General features: G+C 51.8%; 1 protein-coding gene across 2 annotated transcripts in view; it reads right to left on the minus strand.

The window, feature by feature from the left end:
- The window catches only part of PLXNA4 (plexin A4), a 488,679-nt gene extending 478,787 nt beyond the window's left edge, over nt 1-9,892 (minus strand). The window contains exon 1 of one of the 2 annotated variants that reach the window (XM_065829757.2): nt 9,326-9,889. The gene's annotated coding sequence lies outside the window, so the exon portion shown is untranslated. Of the gene's footprint in view, nt 1-9,325 lie in introns of both variants that reach the window. The other variant, XM_071803541.1, reaches the window with a different exon arrangement.
- Between the last annotated feature and the right edge of the window lie 3,732 nt (nt 9,893-13,624).

Below are 13,624 nucleotides of genomic sequence, written 5' to 3' on the forward strand. Positions count from 1 at the left end.
AAAGCCCAAAGGGATTGACTTCAAGCAAAGAAACAGGCTCTGCAGAGGAAGGTGTTTTATTCCTGCTCGAGGGGGAGCTTTAAAGAACCTCCTTTTGTTTCCTCAAAGGCTGGGAAAGATGTTTCCCAGTCTCAGCCTGGCAGGCTGGGGAAGGTGGAGACCAGGGGGAATTTAGGGAACGTCAAGGAGTGCACTCAGCAAGCAACGGCAGGGATTTACCCATTCCTGAGTCCCTCCACACCCCGCATGCTGCATTGGTCCAGCCATTGCTGCATCCCTCCCCACCCCACAGGTGCTCATCCCCCCAGGGGAACATCTGCAGCAGCTGCATGAAGAGCCCAGTCCTGCACCTGCAGCAACTGTGCAAGGGGGGGCTGAGCATCCCCCCTGCAGCTACACCCACCAGCCCTGAAACTTCACCTGAGTTGTTAGTTCTGCATGAAAAAAGCTGTGTTGTTTGCTTTTTTTTTGTTTTTCTTTCCCACCAGACATTATCCGGGGGGTCCTTTAGGGCCAGGAGGGGAAGAGGGATGAACAGCACAGTTAATCCTTGCTGCAAGCAAAGCTGAGTCCTGCACCTCCAGACTACATTGCACCTGTCCCAGGCACAGAGGGAAAGCAGCTCCGCTCCTCCCAGTGCCTCCAGACACCCCTCCTGGCCCCACTGAGCCCTCCCTTACCACAGGGGCTGCAGCATCCTCAGGGCTGGCGGGGTGTGAAGGGCAGCAGGATGGAGTTTTCCTTGCAGAGCCATCTCTGCGGTGCTGCCAGCTTTGGGGGGAAGCCGTGACCCTGGTACCTGCAGGCAGGGGACCCAGGTGTCGCAAACCTGCTGTACCTCCCAGCTGTGCATTGCCAAAACCGATGGGAGTGTCTGGAGAGATGTATACATGGGACTCCTTGCAGGACTCCCTACAGCAACCCAGCCGGAGCATTGCTCAGCACCCAGCTTGTACTGGGGTCAGTTTTGGGCCCCTCATGACAAGAAAGCGCTCGAGGTGCTGGAGCGAGTTGAGAGAAGGGAACGGAGCTGGTAAGGGGTTGGAGCACAAGTGTGATGGGAGCAGCTGAGAGACCTGGGGGGTTCAGCTGGAGAACAGGAGCTGAGGGGAGACCTTCTGATCTCTGAACTGCCTGAAAGGAGCTTGGAGCCAGGGGGGTCGGGCTCTGCTCCCCAGGAACAAGCGCCAGGAGCAGAGGAAACGGCCTCAAGTTGCGCCAGGGGAGGTTTAAATTGGATATTAGAAAAAATTTCTTCCCAGAAATGGCTGTGGGGCATTGGAACAGGCTGCCCAGGGCAGTGGTGGAATCACCGTCCCTGGAGGGGTTTGAAAGATGCACAGATGAGATTATTAGGGATACGGTTCGGTGCCAGAGTTAGGTTAATGGTTGGACTCAGTGATCTCAAGGGTCTCTTCCAATCAAAACGATTCTATAATTCTATAAAAAATAGCTGCTCCTACCCCTGGCACCCACTCCGGGGGAGCAAGAGGAGCCCCCAAAACAGGCTTTATCCCACCCACAGCTGCTGGAAAGCGATCGTTGGGAAAGGCAGAGCGGTATCCTTAGCACCGCTTGTTCTGCTCAGCATCTTGTGTGCTGCAGCCAGCCCTGGGGGTCCCCCCAGGCCCCCCTGTCCAGATCCTCAGCTCCAGGGGGGCTCAGGCCGAGGAGGAGACCAGGACTGGAGCATCTGAGGAGCTTCCCTGTCTCCCAGCGCGGAGGGATGGGTTTGCAGAGAGGGGGGGACTTGAGCAAACAACAAGGAGCAGCGCATGCAAAGAGATAAGAGAAGGTATTTACCAGGCAATCACTACAAGGTCCTGTGAATATAGTATTTGTGATGGATGAATAGACATATTATTACAGAACTTAATGCAAACCCTTTGCACCGAATGGTGACATGCGATTACTAGTTTGGAAATAACTAAGCTCATTATAATGAAACGCTTCACTCAAAATCCCCCTCCAAAAGGATGGATCTGACGAAGGAAGGAACCTGTGACGGGAACATACTGGGGGGATTTGTTTAACCAGATCAGCCCGCTGGGCCAGCACAGCACGGTCTCCTGCCTCCAGCATGGCTAAAGCCCAGCTCAGCGGGAAGCAAAACCCACCAGCCTGTGTGGACAGGGTGGGCAGTACCCCACACCCAGCATCGGGCTCTTCCTGGCACGACCCCGCGTTTAAGAGATGAAAAGAAGCACCTTTCAATAATAAATAATAATGCTAACTATGTGTTTCTATAGCAACTCATCACCATAGCAGCTAAAGCACAGGAGGAAAACTCAGAGCTGATCCTGCCGTCTTCAGGGTGAGGAGGCAATTGCCCTCCAGGAGGTGGCTTCGGTGGTGGCAGAGCTGGGACTTAAATCAACAAGTCACCTTCCAGGTTGTCCCCAGACACTGCCCACCGCAGGGGAGGTGTCTGTGGGGGTGGCTGGATGATCTGAAGAGATGAAACCTGGGGTCTGAGGGGTGATGGGGACATGCAGCCCCAAATCAGTCATCAACATCATCGTGACCCTCTGAAAGAGTCCTGGGGCTCAAGGGTGGCTGGAAGGAAAGGACACTCTGACAGGGGACAACCCACCCCATCCAGCCCAGAGGACACCACAAAGGGGAGAATACAAAGGGTGACACACAACCAAAGAGAAGAAATATCTAAAATTAGCCGTGCAAATACCACCCCCCCAACACATACGCATCTCACGGTAACACCTTCAAAACCTCCACATGGTTCCAGAAATCCTCCAGAAATTTGCACCAAAACCCTGATAAATAAAAGGGCTTTCCCAGAACAACCCAGAAGTTCACTTTGTTTAAGCTAGCAAGTCAAGTAGATACACCCATCCTAATTTGGGCATGACGTTTGGGGTATTTTTTTTCCCCTAAATTACCCATTAAAATCCAAGCAGAAGCCTTTGATCAGCTCCACAACTGGCATGGTTGTATTCCCTGCTCAGCTCCTCTCTCTGCTCCCTGTTGTGTCGGTGGTGACAGAGCCTTTTCCCCCAAAGCAGAACAACCTCCTGCCCCTCATCACCTCTGAAAGCTGGTGACACCACCCAGGGTTGGGACAACGGCTGTTAGTGACCATCAGCCACGTACATGATGCTATTCCTCAGGCTGGTCTGTTCCCAACCAGAACCTCCCTGGTTCTCTCATCTCACTTACGAAAAGTGAAGTCATTTTTAAAGATCATTACAGCAAAACGACTATTAGATGATGGCTAAAGGGACAGTCACTTCTACAAGACCGCCCTCATTTGGTAGATGGGGAAACAAGAAGCCAAGGGACTTGCTCAGGGCCATGGGCCAACTCTCCAGAAAATCAAAATCTCCCTTTGGCAGCCCAGAATAAGTTTCCCTAAAGTAAAATAAAGCTGTGTTGCACACCAAGCACTTGCTATTCCGTCAATAGGCAATTGTAACGGGATACACCTCCTTAGTCTCTAAATGAGTTTTCTTTCCAGCACTACATTATAGACAAACCTTCAGTCACAAAAGAACATAAATAAATCCCTTTTCAGAATCAAGTATGTTCTAACCAAGTCAAACAGGGCCACAGCAAATCTGCAAAGCTCTTCTTAACTTCCCAGCACAACCATCTTCCCTTCGGGGAGGGGAGAAAAAAAGGCAAAAAGGAAAGAAAGAACATTTAACAGAAGAAATGAAGTGGCAATTTCCCAGTTCAGCTGGGGATCAATACATGGGCTCCTCGCGGTTTCTGTTTCAAAGGGGCTGAGCTCTCGCCGCCGAAGCCCAGACTGACACAACGCCAGTGCTTGACTTACGAGTACTTCATCTCGGCAAGATATTTTTAATTTAAATCTCGCTGCAGTTGAGTACGAAGGCATCCGGGCTTTGATTTACTGCTAATTCGTCTCTCCGACTCCTATAACTCTAAACTCGAGTCACCAAACAGTTTAACGCCGAGACACTCAGCAGTGAGACTCTTTGCGAATGAGCGTCAGGGGGCTGCTGGTGGCAAGTCCATATTCCTCACTTCAGAAAAAACAACAAGTATATAAATATTAACCATCTACATGCTGCCCCCGAGTCCAGCATCACTTCACAATTTCAAAGGAAAACAACACTGGGATTAAAAAACCCTCCACCACCCTCACCTTTCCTCCTCCATGTAGCGTTTTATGCTCGAGGAGAAAAGCATGCAGGTCAGGGTGGCTCATTTTGCAAATATTTACATGCATTTGGTGCAATGTTGGCTGTGAAGGTTCACCAAGCATCAAGATTTATTCCTCTGGCCCTTGCACGAGCTCAGAGGAGGGAGAAGCGTGTGAGTATATATCATGCAAATGCCTGTAATGGAAAGCTATCCCATATTATCTGCATCAGAGCCACACATTCGTCCTGTCAGAAGGACAAGGGAAATTCAAGTGCCATTCAGGTCCCATAAATTTATTGCCAATGGCTTGGTGGGAAAGCCCTGGCAGAACACTCATGTATGGATAATAAAGCTGGAAGGAAACTTTAAGATCAGGCATGAAAGGTGAGAGAGATGATGATGCAAGGTCTCCCTTCTGGGTCACCAGTACAAATCCAGCCATGCTCAGGAGCAGTTTTTTATTTATTCCTATGCAAAGGAAACTTGTGAATCTCAGTCTCTTCACTTTTGGGTCTGGATTTCTGTTTCACGGCATGCAGTGTTTAAAAAGCACTGGGCAGCCTTCTCGGTAGCAAAGCCTGAGCAATAGCAAGGCTCATGGCCTGCAAATGACCTCTCTTTTTTCTGGTGAACCCCCCCGCCCTATAAGGTCAAAGCCACCTGCTGATAGGCAGCATAATGGGGATGGAGGTTTCAATCCAATCACTGCTCCCACTCAGAACTTCAGGCTCTCCTCTATCCCTGAGAACTTGATATCTTCTACAAACATGAGTATTTGAGGTAGAAACAGCTCGGAACATTATATTCCAGCAAAGAGTTGGCTTCCTCCATGGCTCCATGAATCACACTTGAAGAGCATGTGTCCCCAGGAAAGGTTCACCTTAAATTGAGCACTGAGCTGCACAGATTAGAGGTGTCTAAAATGAAATGACAATTGGGTTTCCAAACAAGAGGGTGCCCGTTCAAAACCTTCAGAGCATCTCTAAGGTTTTATTTTGGAAAGGGAAGGGTCCCAGGATGGATGTCACGCTACCCTGGCTCCCTTTGCAGGGGATGCAGGGACCTCTGATCTGGGTGGATGCTCAGCACCTTAGGAGATGCACCCAAGCAAGGATGAGGCAAACTTAGCAGAGCAAACACAGGAGTGAAGAACGAAGAAATCCAAACACTTTCAGTGAGATAAGAAAAAAACAAAAAACAAAAAACAATGCCAATTTCAGAAAATCGCCACACAAACTGTCAGTATCACAACACACATGATGTTTGCAATGATCTCTTCATCCCCTAAGGTGATTAAAAGCATCTTGTAGCCAATTTTAAAGACATGGGGACTGAGGTTCATGAAAGCACAGCTGCCCCCTGGCCAATGTACTAACCCAAGATGATATTTTCTTATTTTAAAGCACCCATCTGTCATTTTAACTGGAAAAAAATTCAATCTTGAAAGGGTCCTGTCCTGACCAAGCGCTGTTCTTGGCTGTTGAAGCACAGGCTCAAGGGCAGGGGACCGCTCACTGCTCTCACCTCCACGTGCCACTTGGGGCTCAATTTGTACTTCATGGATGCGAGTGAGGATTCCCATCAATAAATGCAGACTGAGCCTTTTGCCTCTCCATGCCTCAGTTTCCCAAGCTGCACCAGATGAATGAGAATACTTTATCACTGTTTTAAATCACTTCAGGGTCTGGTTTGGTTTTTTTGTTGTTGGGTTCTTTTTCCTTGGTGCAGGCTCCTTGAGAGCTCAAAGATAAGGGATACAAAGTGCTTTTCACCCAAAGACAGTCCTGCAGGGAAGCACGGTCATCACTGATATCCCACAGTAAGTCAATGGGTTGCCCAGACTCTCTGCACAGACGGGAAGTCTCGTTGCCTTGGGCGCCTGGAGCGATCGGTGTCCATTAACTGAGTCTTCCAAGCGAGAAGGAAGGAGTAAGAAAGAGCCCTCTGAAGCTTTTCGACACACTGGCGGGAATCAGAAAGGGCTTTTTATTTGAACATGAAGCTGTTTGAGGGCTTTGCTATGGGAAATAGTCATAATCCAAACCGCACCTCTAGCTGGGGAGGGGGATTCATGGGCAGGACATGAGACTTTCGAGTGCCAGCACTGCAGCTGCAAAGGGGTAACGTTGGGTCTCAGCCTCAGAGATGTGGGACCTCACTTTAAGGGAGTATTGTGAATAATAAATCAAGAAGAGCCAAGTGACTCCCAAGACAACACGCCATTCCGCTTGAAAACACCTGTAGGCAACGCCAAGCCACAAACTTTGACACCGCTAACTCCAAAACTCAAAAGCTTTACCTTTGACACCCTCCCCACATAGGATCCCAACGCGGAGCACGAGCCTACCATCATTCTCAGATTTTTAGGAAGCTTTTCAGAGCTCCTTTCCAAATAATGGATTAATTCCCACACAGCATTAACCCTCAGCACACGCGAGTATCGTAACACCTTGCGAGGTTTTTCACCCTGGGGCGTGCGGGCGCGCAAATCAAACCCCGGCACTCCGGGAAAGAGGTAGGGTTTATTGCAACCGCTCAACATCGAGGAAATGGGGAGGCAGAGACAAAGCAATTCAGTAAAAGGAAAATGTTGCAACACAAAAGGGGCTCCAGCATCACTCCTCCCCTTTCCTATCCTGCAAAAACAGAGGATTCAACACAAAACCAGCTCCAGTAACCCACTGCCCCCCAGGATCTGGCTGGCAAAGAGGATTTCTGCCTCCTCGGCGGCAAATCTCAGCCGTTGTCACACCGGTGCTGAGCCTTTTGCTTTGCCACATCGCCAGGCTGTCTAGCGCCAGGCTCCACTGTGGGTGCAGAGAAGGGATGCTGGCAGGTGAATGCACAAGGAAAGGCTCGAATATTTCCTCTCCCTGTGGAGAAGTTCAGCATCTCTCTTAGGATTTGCAACAGCGCTCATCCCTCCGCTAGCCAGGTACCGGATTGCAGGTTGAACAGATTTAACACCAGTCTTCAGCGCCTACAAGGCAGTTACGATCATCAAGCAAAAAGCTTCCCGACAGCACCGTGATTGATCATCAGCCTGTATTTAATACACCCGTCTTGGACATACACAACACTTAGACCATGCGGCTGTCATTTATTTTGCATCTTATTGATATTGCCAAGCAGCACATATTTAGGATGGGACAGAAAGGAAAAAGCCTCGGACTGGTGCTTTAGGAAAGGAAGACACCCCCACGGAGGATGGGTTTAGGTAGAGGAGGGAAGAAAATCCCACGCTTTCGTGTTGGGGCTGGGGTTGCATATTTAAACCTGGTTGCACACAGAAAGCAGACACACATCTGTTGCACTGCTTGAAACCCGGCTCTGGTGAAGGGTCCCACACACAAACAAACAAACACTCACTACCCGAGGCAATTAAACCACAAACAAAATGCTGCTTTCATCCCCAAGACCTTAAGACAGTGGCTTAGCCAGGGGGAGGAAGCACCTAATCTCACACTGGGAGGCACACGCTGTAATTAAAATCACAGAGACGGCGAAGGCAAAGCAACCCCATGCTCCATTGGTCCTACCCGCTCACAGATTTAACTGGCTTCTATAAACAAGACCCGGGTGAAACAGAGGACAGATGAAGAAAATAAGTTAGCACGCTTTATGCCTTCCAAAATATTTGTGCAAGGCTGGTGCACGCTCAAGATAAGTCCCTAGAAGGCTGCGAGCGGTTGCATCGGCTGTAAAAATCCCCTGACACCGTCATTGTTCCTCTGGAATACGAGCATCCCCCGGCACTCTGGGGATCCCTGTCCAAACCTCCCCTCTCTGCACTGCTCACCCCCGCGACCTGGGAAGCTTCAAACTCCTTTTGCTACCCCCGAAACCTCGCATCCCGGTGACGGAGGGAAGCCATGAAAAATCAGGTGCGTTTCCAGCAAGCGCTCTGGCACGGCTGCTCGGCAGCAGGGCTGGAAAGCAAAGCGGAGCAGACGCGGGATGGAAGTTTTGCGGAAGAGGAGCGCGGCCACACGCTTTCCACCTGGTACCTTCCATGAAGGCGAGTCCTGCAGGTCCTACACCCTGATCCAGCGCGGAAAATGCTTCATCCCTTCCCAGCCCAGGGAGCAGATGGGGCCCCAGGAGGAGTGTTTCCCCTGGGCTGGGTATGCAGCAGCCACACGCAGCCGCTACAAACCCAAGCAACACTTAGCCCTGCTGGGGCTGAGCAAGTGGGTTTGTTTATCTGGGAGGAACTCATCTGCTGCCGGAGTATTATATTTCCACCAAAACCATGTGCGGCTCGGTGTTTAGATCACTTCTCCCTGTCTACATAATTTAAGGGCATATGTCTGATAAATGAAGAGCATCAATACTCAGGTTTCGGTTGCAGCGCACACATGCACGGAAGGAGGGAGGTTGATCAGAGCTGACTCTGCAGCCAGGATTCGGGCAGTCAAACTCTCCAGCACCTTGCAGGAAAGGGAAAGACAGGGAGGTCTCCCCTTCCCTCCTAGGTGTTCCCCATCCGGGGTGGCCCCTGTCCCCATCCATCGGTCACCCGGGAGCCGCTGATCCTCCTCGGGAAAAGGGCTCTACCTCCAACCCCCATCCAGCTGCAACCTCATGGGAAGCAGGAAAAGTTTGCAAATGCCTTCAGCCCCTCACCCGGGGAAGGCTCTGGGGCAACGGGAGAGGAGGGGGGGAAATATCCCCCGAGGGGAGGAAAATCCGCAGCCGGGGATGGCAGGGGGTGGTTAAGAACAGGCTGCGACGCTGGAGCCGCCACCTCCGGGGAGAAAAGTTGAGCCCTGTGCATGGGGAAAAAGCCACCGAGGACCCAGGGCGGGGGGGTGGACACCGGGCACCGCGTCCCCTCCGCGCTGGGCATGTGGAGGAGGGGAAGGAATGCCGGAGGTCCCCGCTGCGAACCCCCCCAGCATCCTCCCAAGGCAGCCCGGGAGGGGCGGAGGGGCCGTGCCCGGCCACCCTCGGCTCAGCCCGCTGCCCGCGGGGGTCCCTGCCCGTCAGCCCCGACCCCCTCCTCACCACCCGGGGGTGGGGAGAAGCGGCGGGGAGGGGGCACCTCTCATGGTGTGTGTGTCCCCCCCCTCCCCTCCACTCCCGCCAGGTGTGCAGGGCAGGTACCGCTGCAGCCCCGCCGGCCCTCCCGGGACATCCTCCGGGGCATCCTCCCGCCAGCCCCCGCTGCCCGGGCGGGGTGGAGGGGGATCCTTACCTGGGAAGACTCCTCGCTTGCTTTGGGTGGGTTTTGGTATATATGTATATATAGTATTTTTCTCCTCTCCTTTCCCCCTACTTCAGTCTTCAGAGCAGGCGCCGCATTGACACTGCAGATGGTCTCTGTGTGTGTGTGTGTGTGTGCGCGTGTGTGTGTGTGTCTCTCTCTCCAATCCCAAATACTCCACGGAGGCGGAACACGGAGCCCCTCTCTCTGCACTGAGCAAACCGCGTCTGGCTCGCCCAGAGCGGCGGGGGGGGGGGAAAGCGGGGGGGGGGCGGAGGGGGGGAAAACGCAGCTCCAGTTTTCACTCCCCCCCCTCAATCACCCTTTCCCTCCCTCTTCCAGCCCTTCCCCCCCCCCGCCTCTAAATCAGAAAGAGGGGGGGGAAGATAAAGGCAGGCGAGCTGGCAGGCGGGGTGCAGGCAGGGGATGCTCTACGGGGCCATGCCCGGTTCCGCGCACGGTTCCGCGCCCGGTTCCGCGGCCGCTGCGCCGCTGCCCGGCCGCCGGGGAGGGCTCGCACTGCGGCTGTCTCGCCAGCCCTTCCTCCCCAGCCCTTCCTCTCTCCAATGGTGGCTGAGGAGCGGGGCTTCGACACCCAGGCTCTTTTGCAAATACACACACACACACCCCCCGCCTCTTTCCAAAAAATAATAACACAAAAAAAAAAACCCGGAGAGGTGTGGAAGTGCGGCAGCAACGCGACCACAGCACGCCAGGGAGGGACAATACTGCTATTAATAATAATAAAATAAAACTATGATAAAAATCCCCCTCTGTTCTTTTTATCTTTCTTCTTCTTTTTTTTTTGTTGGTTTTTTGGTTTTGTTTTTTTTTTCTTTTTTTGCAGAGTACCCAGTTGCTCCTCCTTTCACCAGCCCACCCACCTCTGGGAGAGGGGCGATGGCTGTGTCTGGACTGGGACCCCCGCAAGCCGCTTTTCGTCGTCCCAAAGTTTGCAGAGGATGAGGATGAGGACGGGGATGGAGATGGGGATGGGGATGGGGATGGGGACGGAGCCGCCGCCTCCGAGCGCGCCCGGGGCTGCGAGCGCCGCCGCAGCCGCTCTCCCACGGCTGCAACTCCGGCTGCTGCCTTGATTTCTCCTCCGGGTGCCTTCCCTCGCTCCTACTCACTACTGACACCTAGGATCTCCAGCCTGATTGGGCTAATTGGGAAATGTCGCTGCCCCCACCTCCTAAAAAAAAAAAAATAAGAAAATCAAGGAATCGAATGCATCTTGCCGGCTCCCTCCATCGTCTCCCCAGGAAAACCCTTCCCGACATCGCAGCTCTAGCTGGCATCTGCCTCCCTTTTCCCTCTCCAGCGTGTGCCCCACCGCTCTCCTCCGGCTGGGACAAAACGTGGAGGGGAGCAGATCAGAGAGGGCATGGGGAGGCTCGGAGGAAGATCAATCTCTCAGCTTGGGTGAGCAGTAATCCTAGAGAGCGGCTGCAAGCTGCTCTGCTCTCTGGGTCTTCATTTAATTCCCGGCAGCCGTAGGAATAATAGTATTTTATTTTTTTTAAAGCTATTAGTGCTTACGACCGGAGTTTTGTGTCCGGCAGGTTGCCGGCCTGGCTGGCCGGGTTGCCCCACGGAGCAGACACTGCTGTGGAAGTTGGTTCCCCCCACGCAGAGACCTGAACTCTGCAGATAATATCTGGGCTCTCTTGGAGCGGCGAGCAGAGCAGGCAGCAGATGGTGGGAAGGAACAAGCGATGCTCTCGGGGTGTCCACAGCGGCACATAGCAACAGGGCTGCTTCCCTCTAGAGGTGGGGGAGCCCTGATGCCACGAGGATGGGCGCCTCATAGGCATGTGGGGAAGCAACTGGGGAGACCTCCTCTGCTTCCAGGGGTGTTGGCCATCCTCACATCAGGGCAGAGAGGGGAAAACCCTGAGGGTGATCCTGCAGCTTCTCCCTACCCCACACAAGATGAAGGCATCCAGCAGGGATGCAGATAGGGGCTGGTAACGGGGGTCCCACCTCTCAAAATGAGCAATAGCCACAATCAGAGGCAGGGATTTCCTCTCAGGAGGGATGTTGTACAGCACCAAGCACAGCAGGACTCCCCTCCTCCCCACAGCCTCTACCATTCACAGAAAAAAAAACCAGGCTTAATCCCAAGCTTTGTATTTTTAATTATCTTAAATTTATGCCACAAAACACAGGGGCCGGGGGCTGTCTATTTGCATCCTTCAAAATATTTATTTTTAAACAATATCATGTTTTCCTTAAAACAAGTTTTATCTCCTCGGCGCGTGCCTGTGTGCACGTGTGTGTTTTGCCTGAGCTCTGGTTTACATTTCCTGATGGATGGATGGGGATTCGGAGCCCTTTCTTAAGGTGGTGCATAAAACGTATTTATTATTCTTTATCTCCTGCCTCTTGCAAGGAGTCATTTGTTTTCATTCAGAGAAATGAATACTATGCGAAGCCTGAAGAGTAATAACACAGCAAAATGACAACGGAAGAGCGAGACGGAAATCTGAGAGATACAATGACAAGTTAGTAACCTCTAAAGATCACTGCTGTTGTGAGCAGTACTGTATTATTTAATGTCCAGTCTGGCTTGCAGCTCCATTTAATAAAATATATGAAAATCTCTGGGAAATTTGGTCTTGCATTTAAAACTGGACTGTTCTGCTAAAAAGGGATAATCTGGATACGCTGAGATTACTTCCCCCTATCTGGCAGGGAGGAAGAAATTAATCCGAATTCCTTCTGCTTCTTAAGACAATGGCATGAGTCAATATATCCCTGCGCTGTTTGGGTTCATAAAGGAGTCAGTGACAAATGAGACTTTATTTATAGGCCTTTTCGTGAACTAGGCAGCGGGGGCGGAAAAGGGTTAGGGCTGAAAAACCCAAGTGACCTCCCCTGACCTGTGAATAGCTGCAGTAAAAGGGCCCAAGGACAAGGAGGGCCCTGGCTCACCCTGTTGTCATCAAGCGGATATTTTGCCCCCGGCTGCGGTGACAACAGAGATCACGGGTCACTCTGGAGAGGTGCTGGGCACCCCCACTGCTCCATCCCCAGGGGAAAACCCACCGGGGCTCAGCACCAAACAGCACCAAAGCTGCTCTCAGCATCATCTGGGAAGAGGCAAAAGCACATTGGTTACATCCAACCAACCTCCAGCACCTGATTTCTGCCCCAAAACATCCCCTTCGCTCCCCATTGCTTATAAAGTCCTGGATGCTGACAGCACAGGTGTCCTTTCATTTCATTTCATGCCTTGTTATCTGAGCTACACACAGGAATCACTTCCAACAACACCTAGAGAACAGAAAACACTTATTTTTTTCCAAGAGCACTTTAAGACTCAATGGCCCCCAGTGACAAAACAAGGGAGACAATTAAACAAACGAACACACGAAAACTCTAAGAAGTTAGGCGGTCTTTTTTTCTTTCATTTCCCCCGCCATTTTACAAGTTTTGTTAAACCAACCTGGTATTTAAGTTGCTTAAAAGCCAGAGCTGCTTGTTAACAGCTCCGGGCTTGTGCCGAGCGCCGGCATCGCTCAAAACCAACATCGCAGCGCCACCTGCAGCGACCGTGCTTGGTGGCAGCTCTGGAAACCCCGAAAACCGGGGGAAATCTCGAAAATAAAAGCCGGAGGAGAGGGCTGCCAGCTTCTCAGTTTGCTCCTCCAGGTGTCTTTTTCATCCTCTTCTGCCCTCCAGTCTTTCGGGTGTTGAAGGTTTAAACAATTTGCCCTGCTCTGCTGAGAACTGGAAGTAAATTGGTGTCTCCTGGGTAGCTGTCACCGTCCCCGCCGCTGACAAAAGATGTCTTTATCATGCTTTTGGAGGCTGGAAAAAATCATTGTGAGCTGTTTTAAAGCTGATCTGGCGATTTGCATTGTCAATCCTGACACCCCGGAGGGGGACGGGACAAGTGCTGCCCCCAAGGACAGTTTTCGATTTGGGTGCTGGCTGACAGGGTTGTCATGCTATTGGCATTTTGACAATTTTATCAGCTTCAGGAAGGATCGTGTTGATAGAAAATGAGGCGAAAGTGCTACAAAAACACCTGCAAGAGAATAACTTGTTTGTAGGGAGGAGCAGGACTGTGTCATTTTGTCACCAGCCACTGTCTTCCCCTTTGGTCAGAGCCTCCCTGCAACCAGTTTCTAATGACAGGTGAAGAAAAAGCCCTTGAGAGGATTCATCCAAACAATCTGTTGCTTTGCTTAGTCCAGTATGTCTTTGGAGTCCCAAGGGTTTGCATGCTGGTTTATCTGGGAAACCCTGGGTATCCCTGCACGGAGCAGAAATGTGCAAGGT

The sequence above is a fragment of the Patagioenas fasciata genome, chromosome 1 (assembly GCF_037038585.1).
Source record: "Patagioenas fasciata isolate bPatFas1 chromosome 1, bPatFas1.hap1, whole genome shotgun sequence".
NCBI classification, from domain to species: Eukaryota; Metazoa; Chordata; class Aves; order Columbiformes; family Columbidae; genus Patagioenas; species Patagioenas fasciata.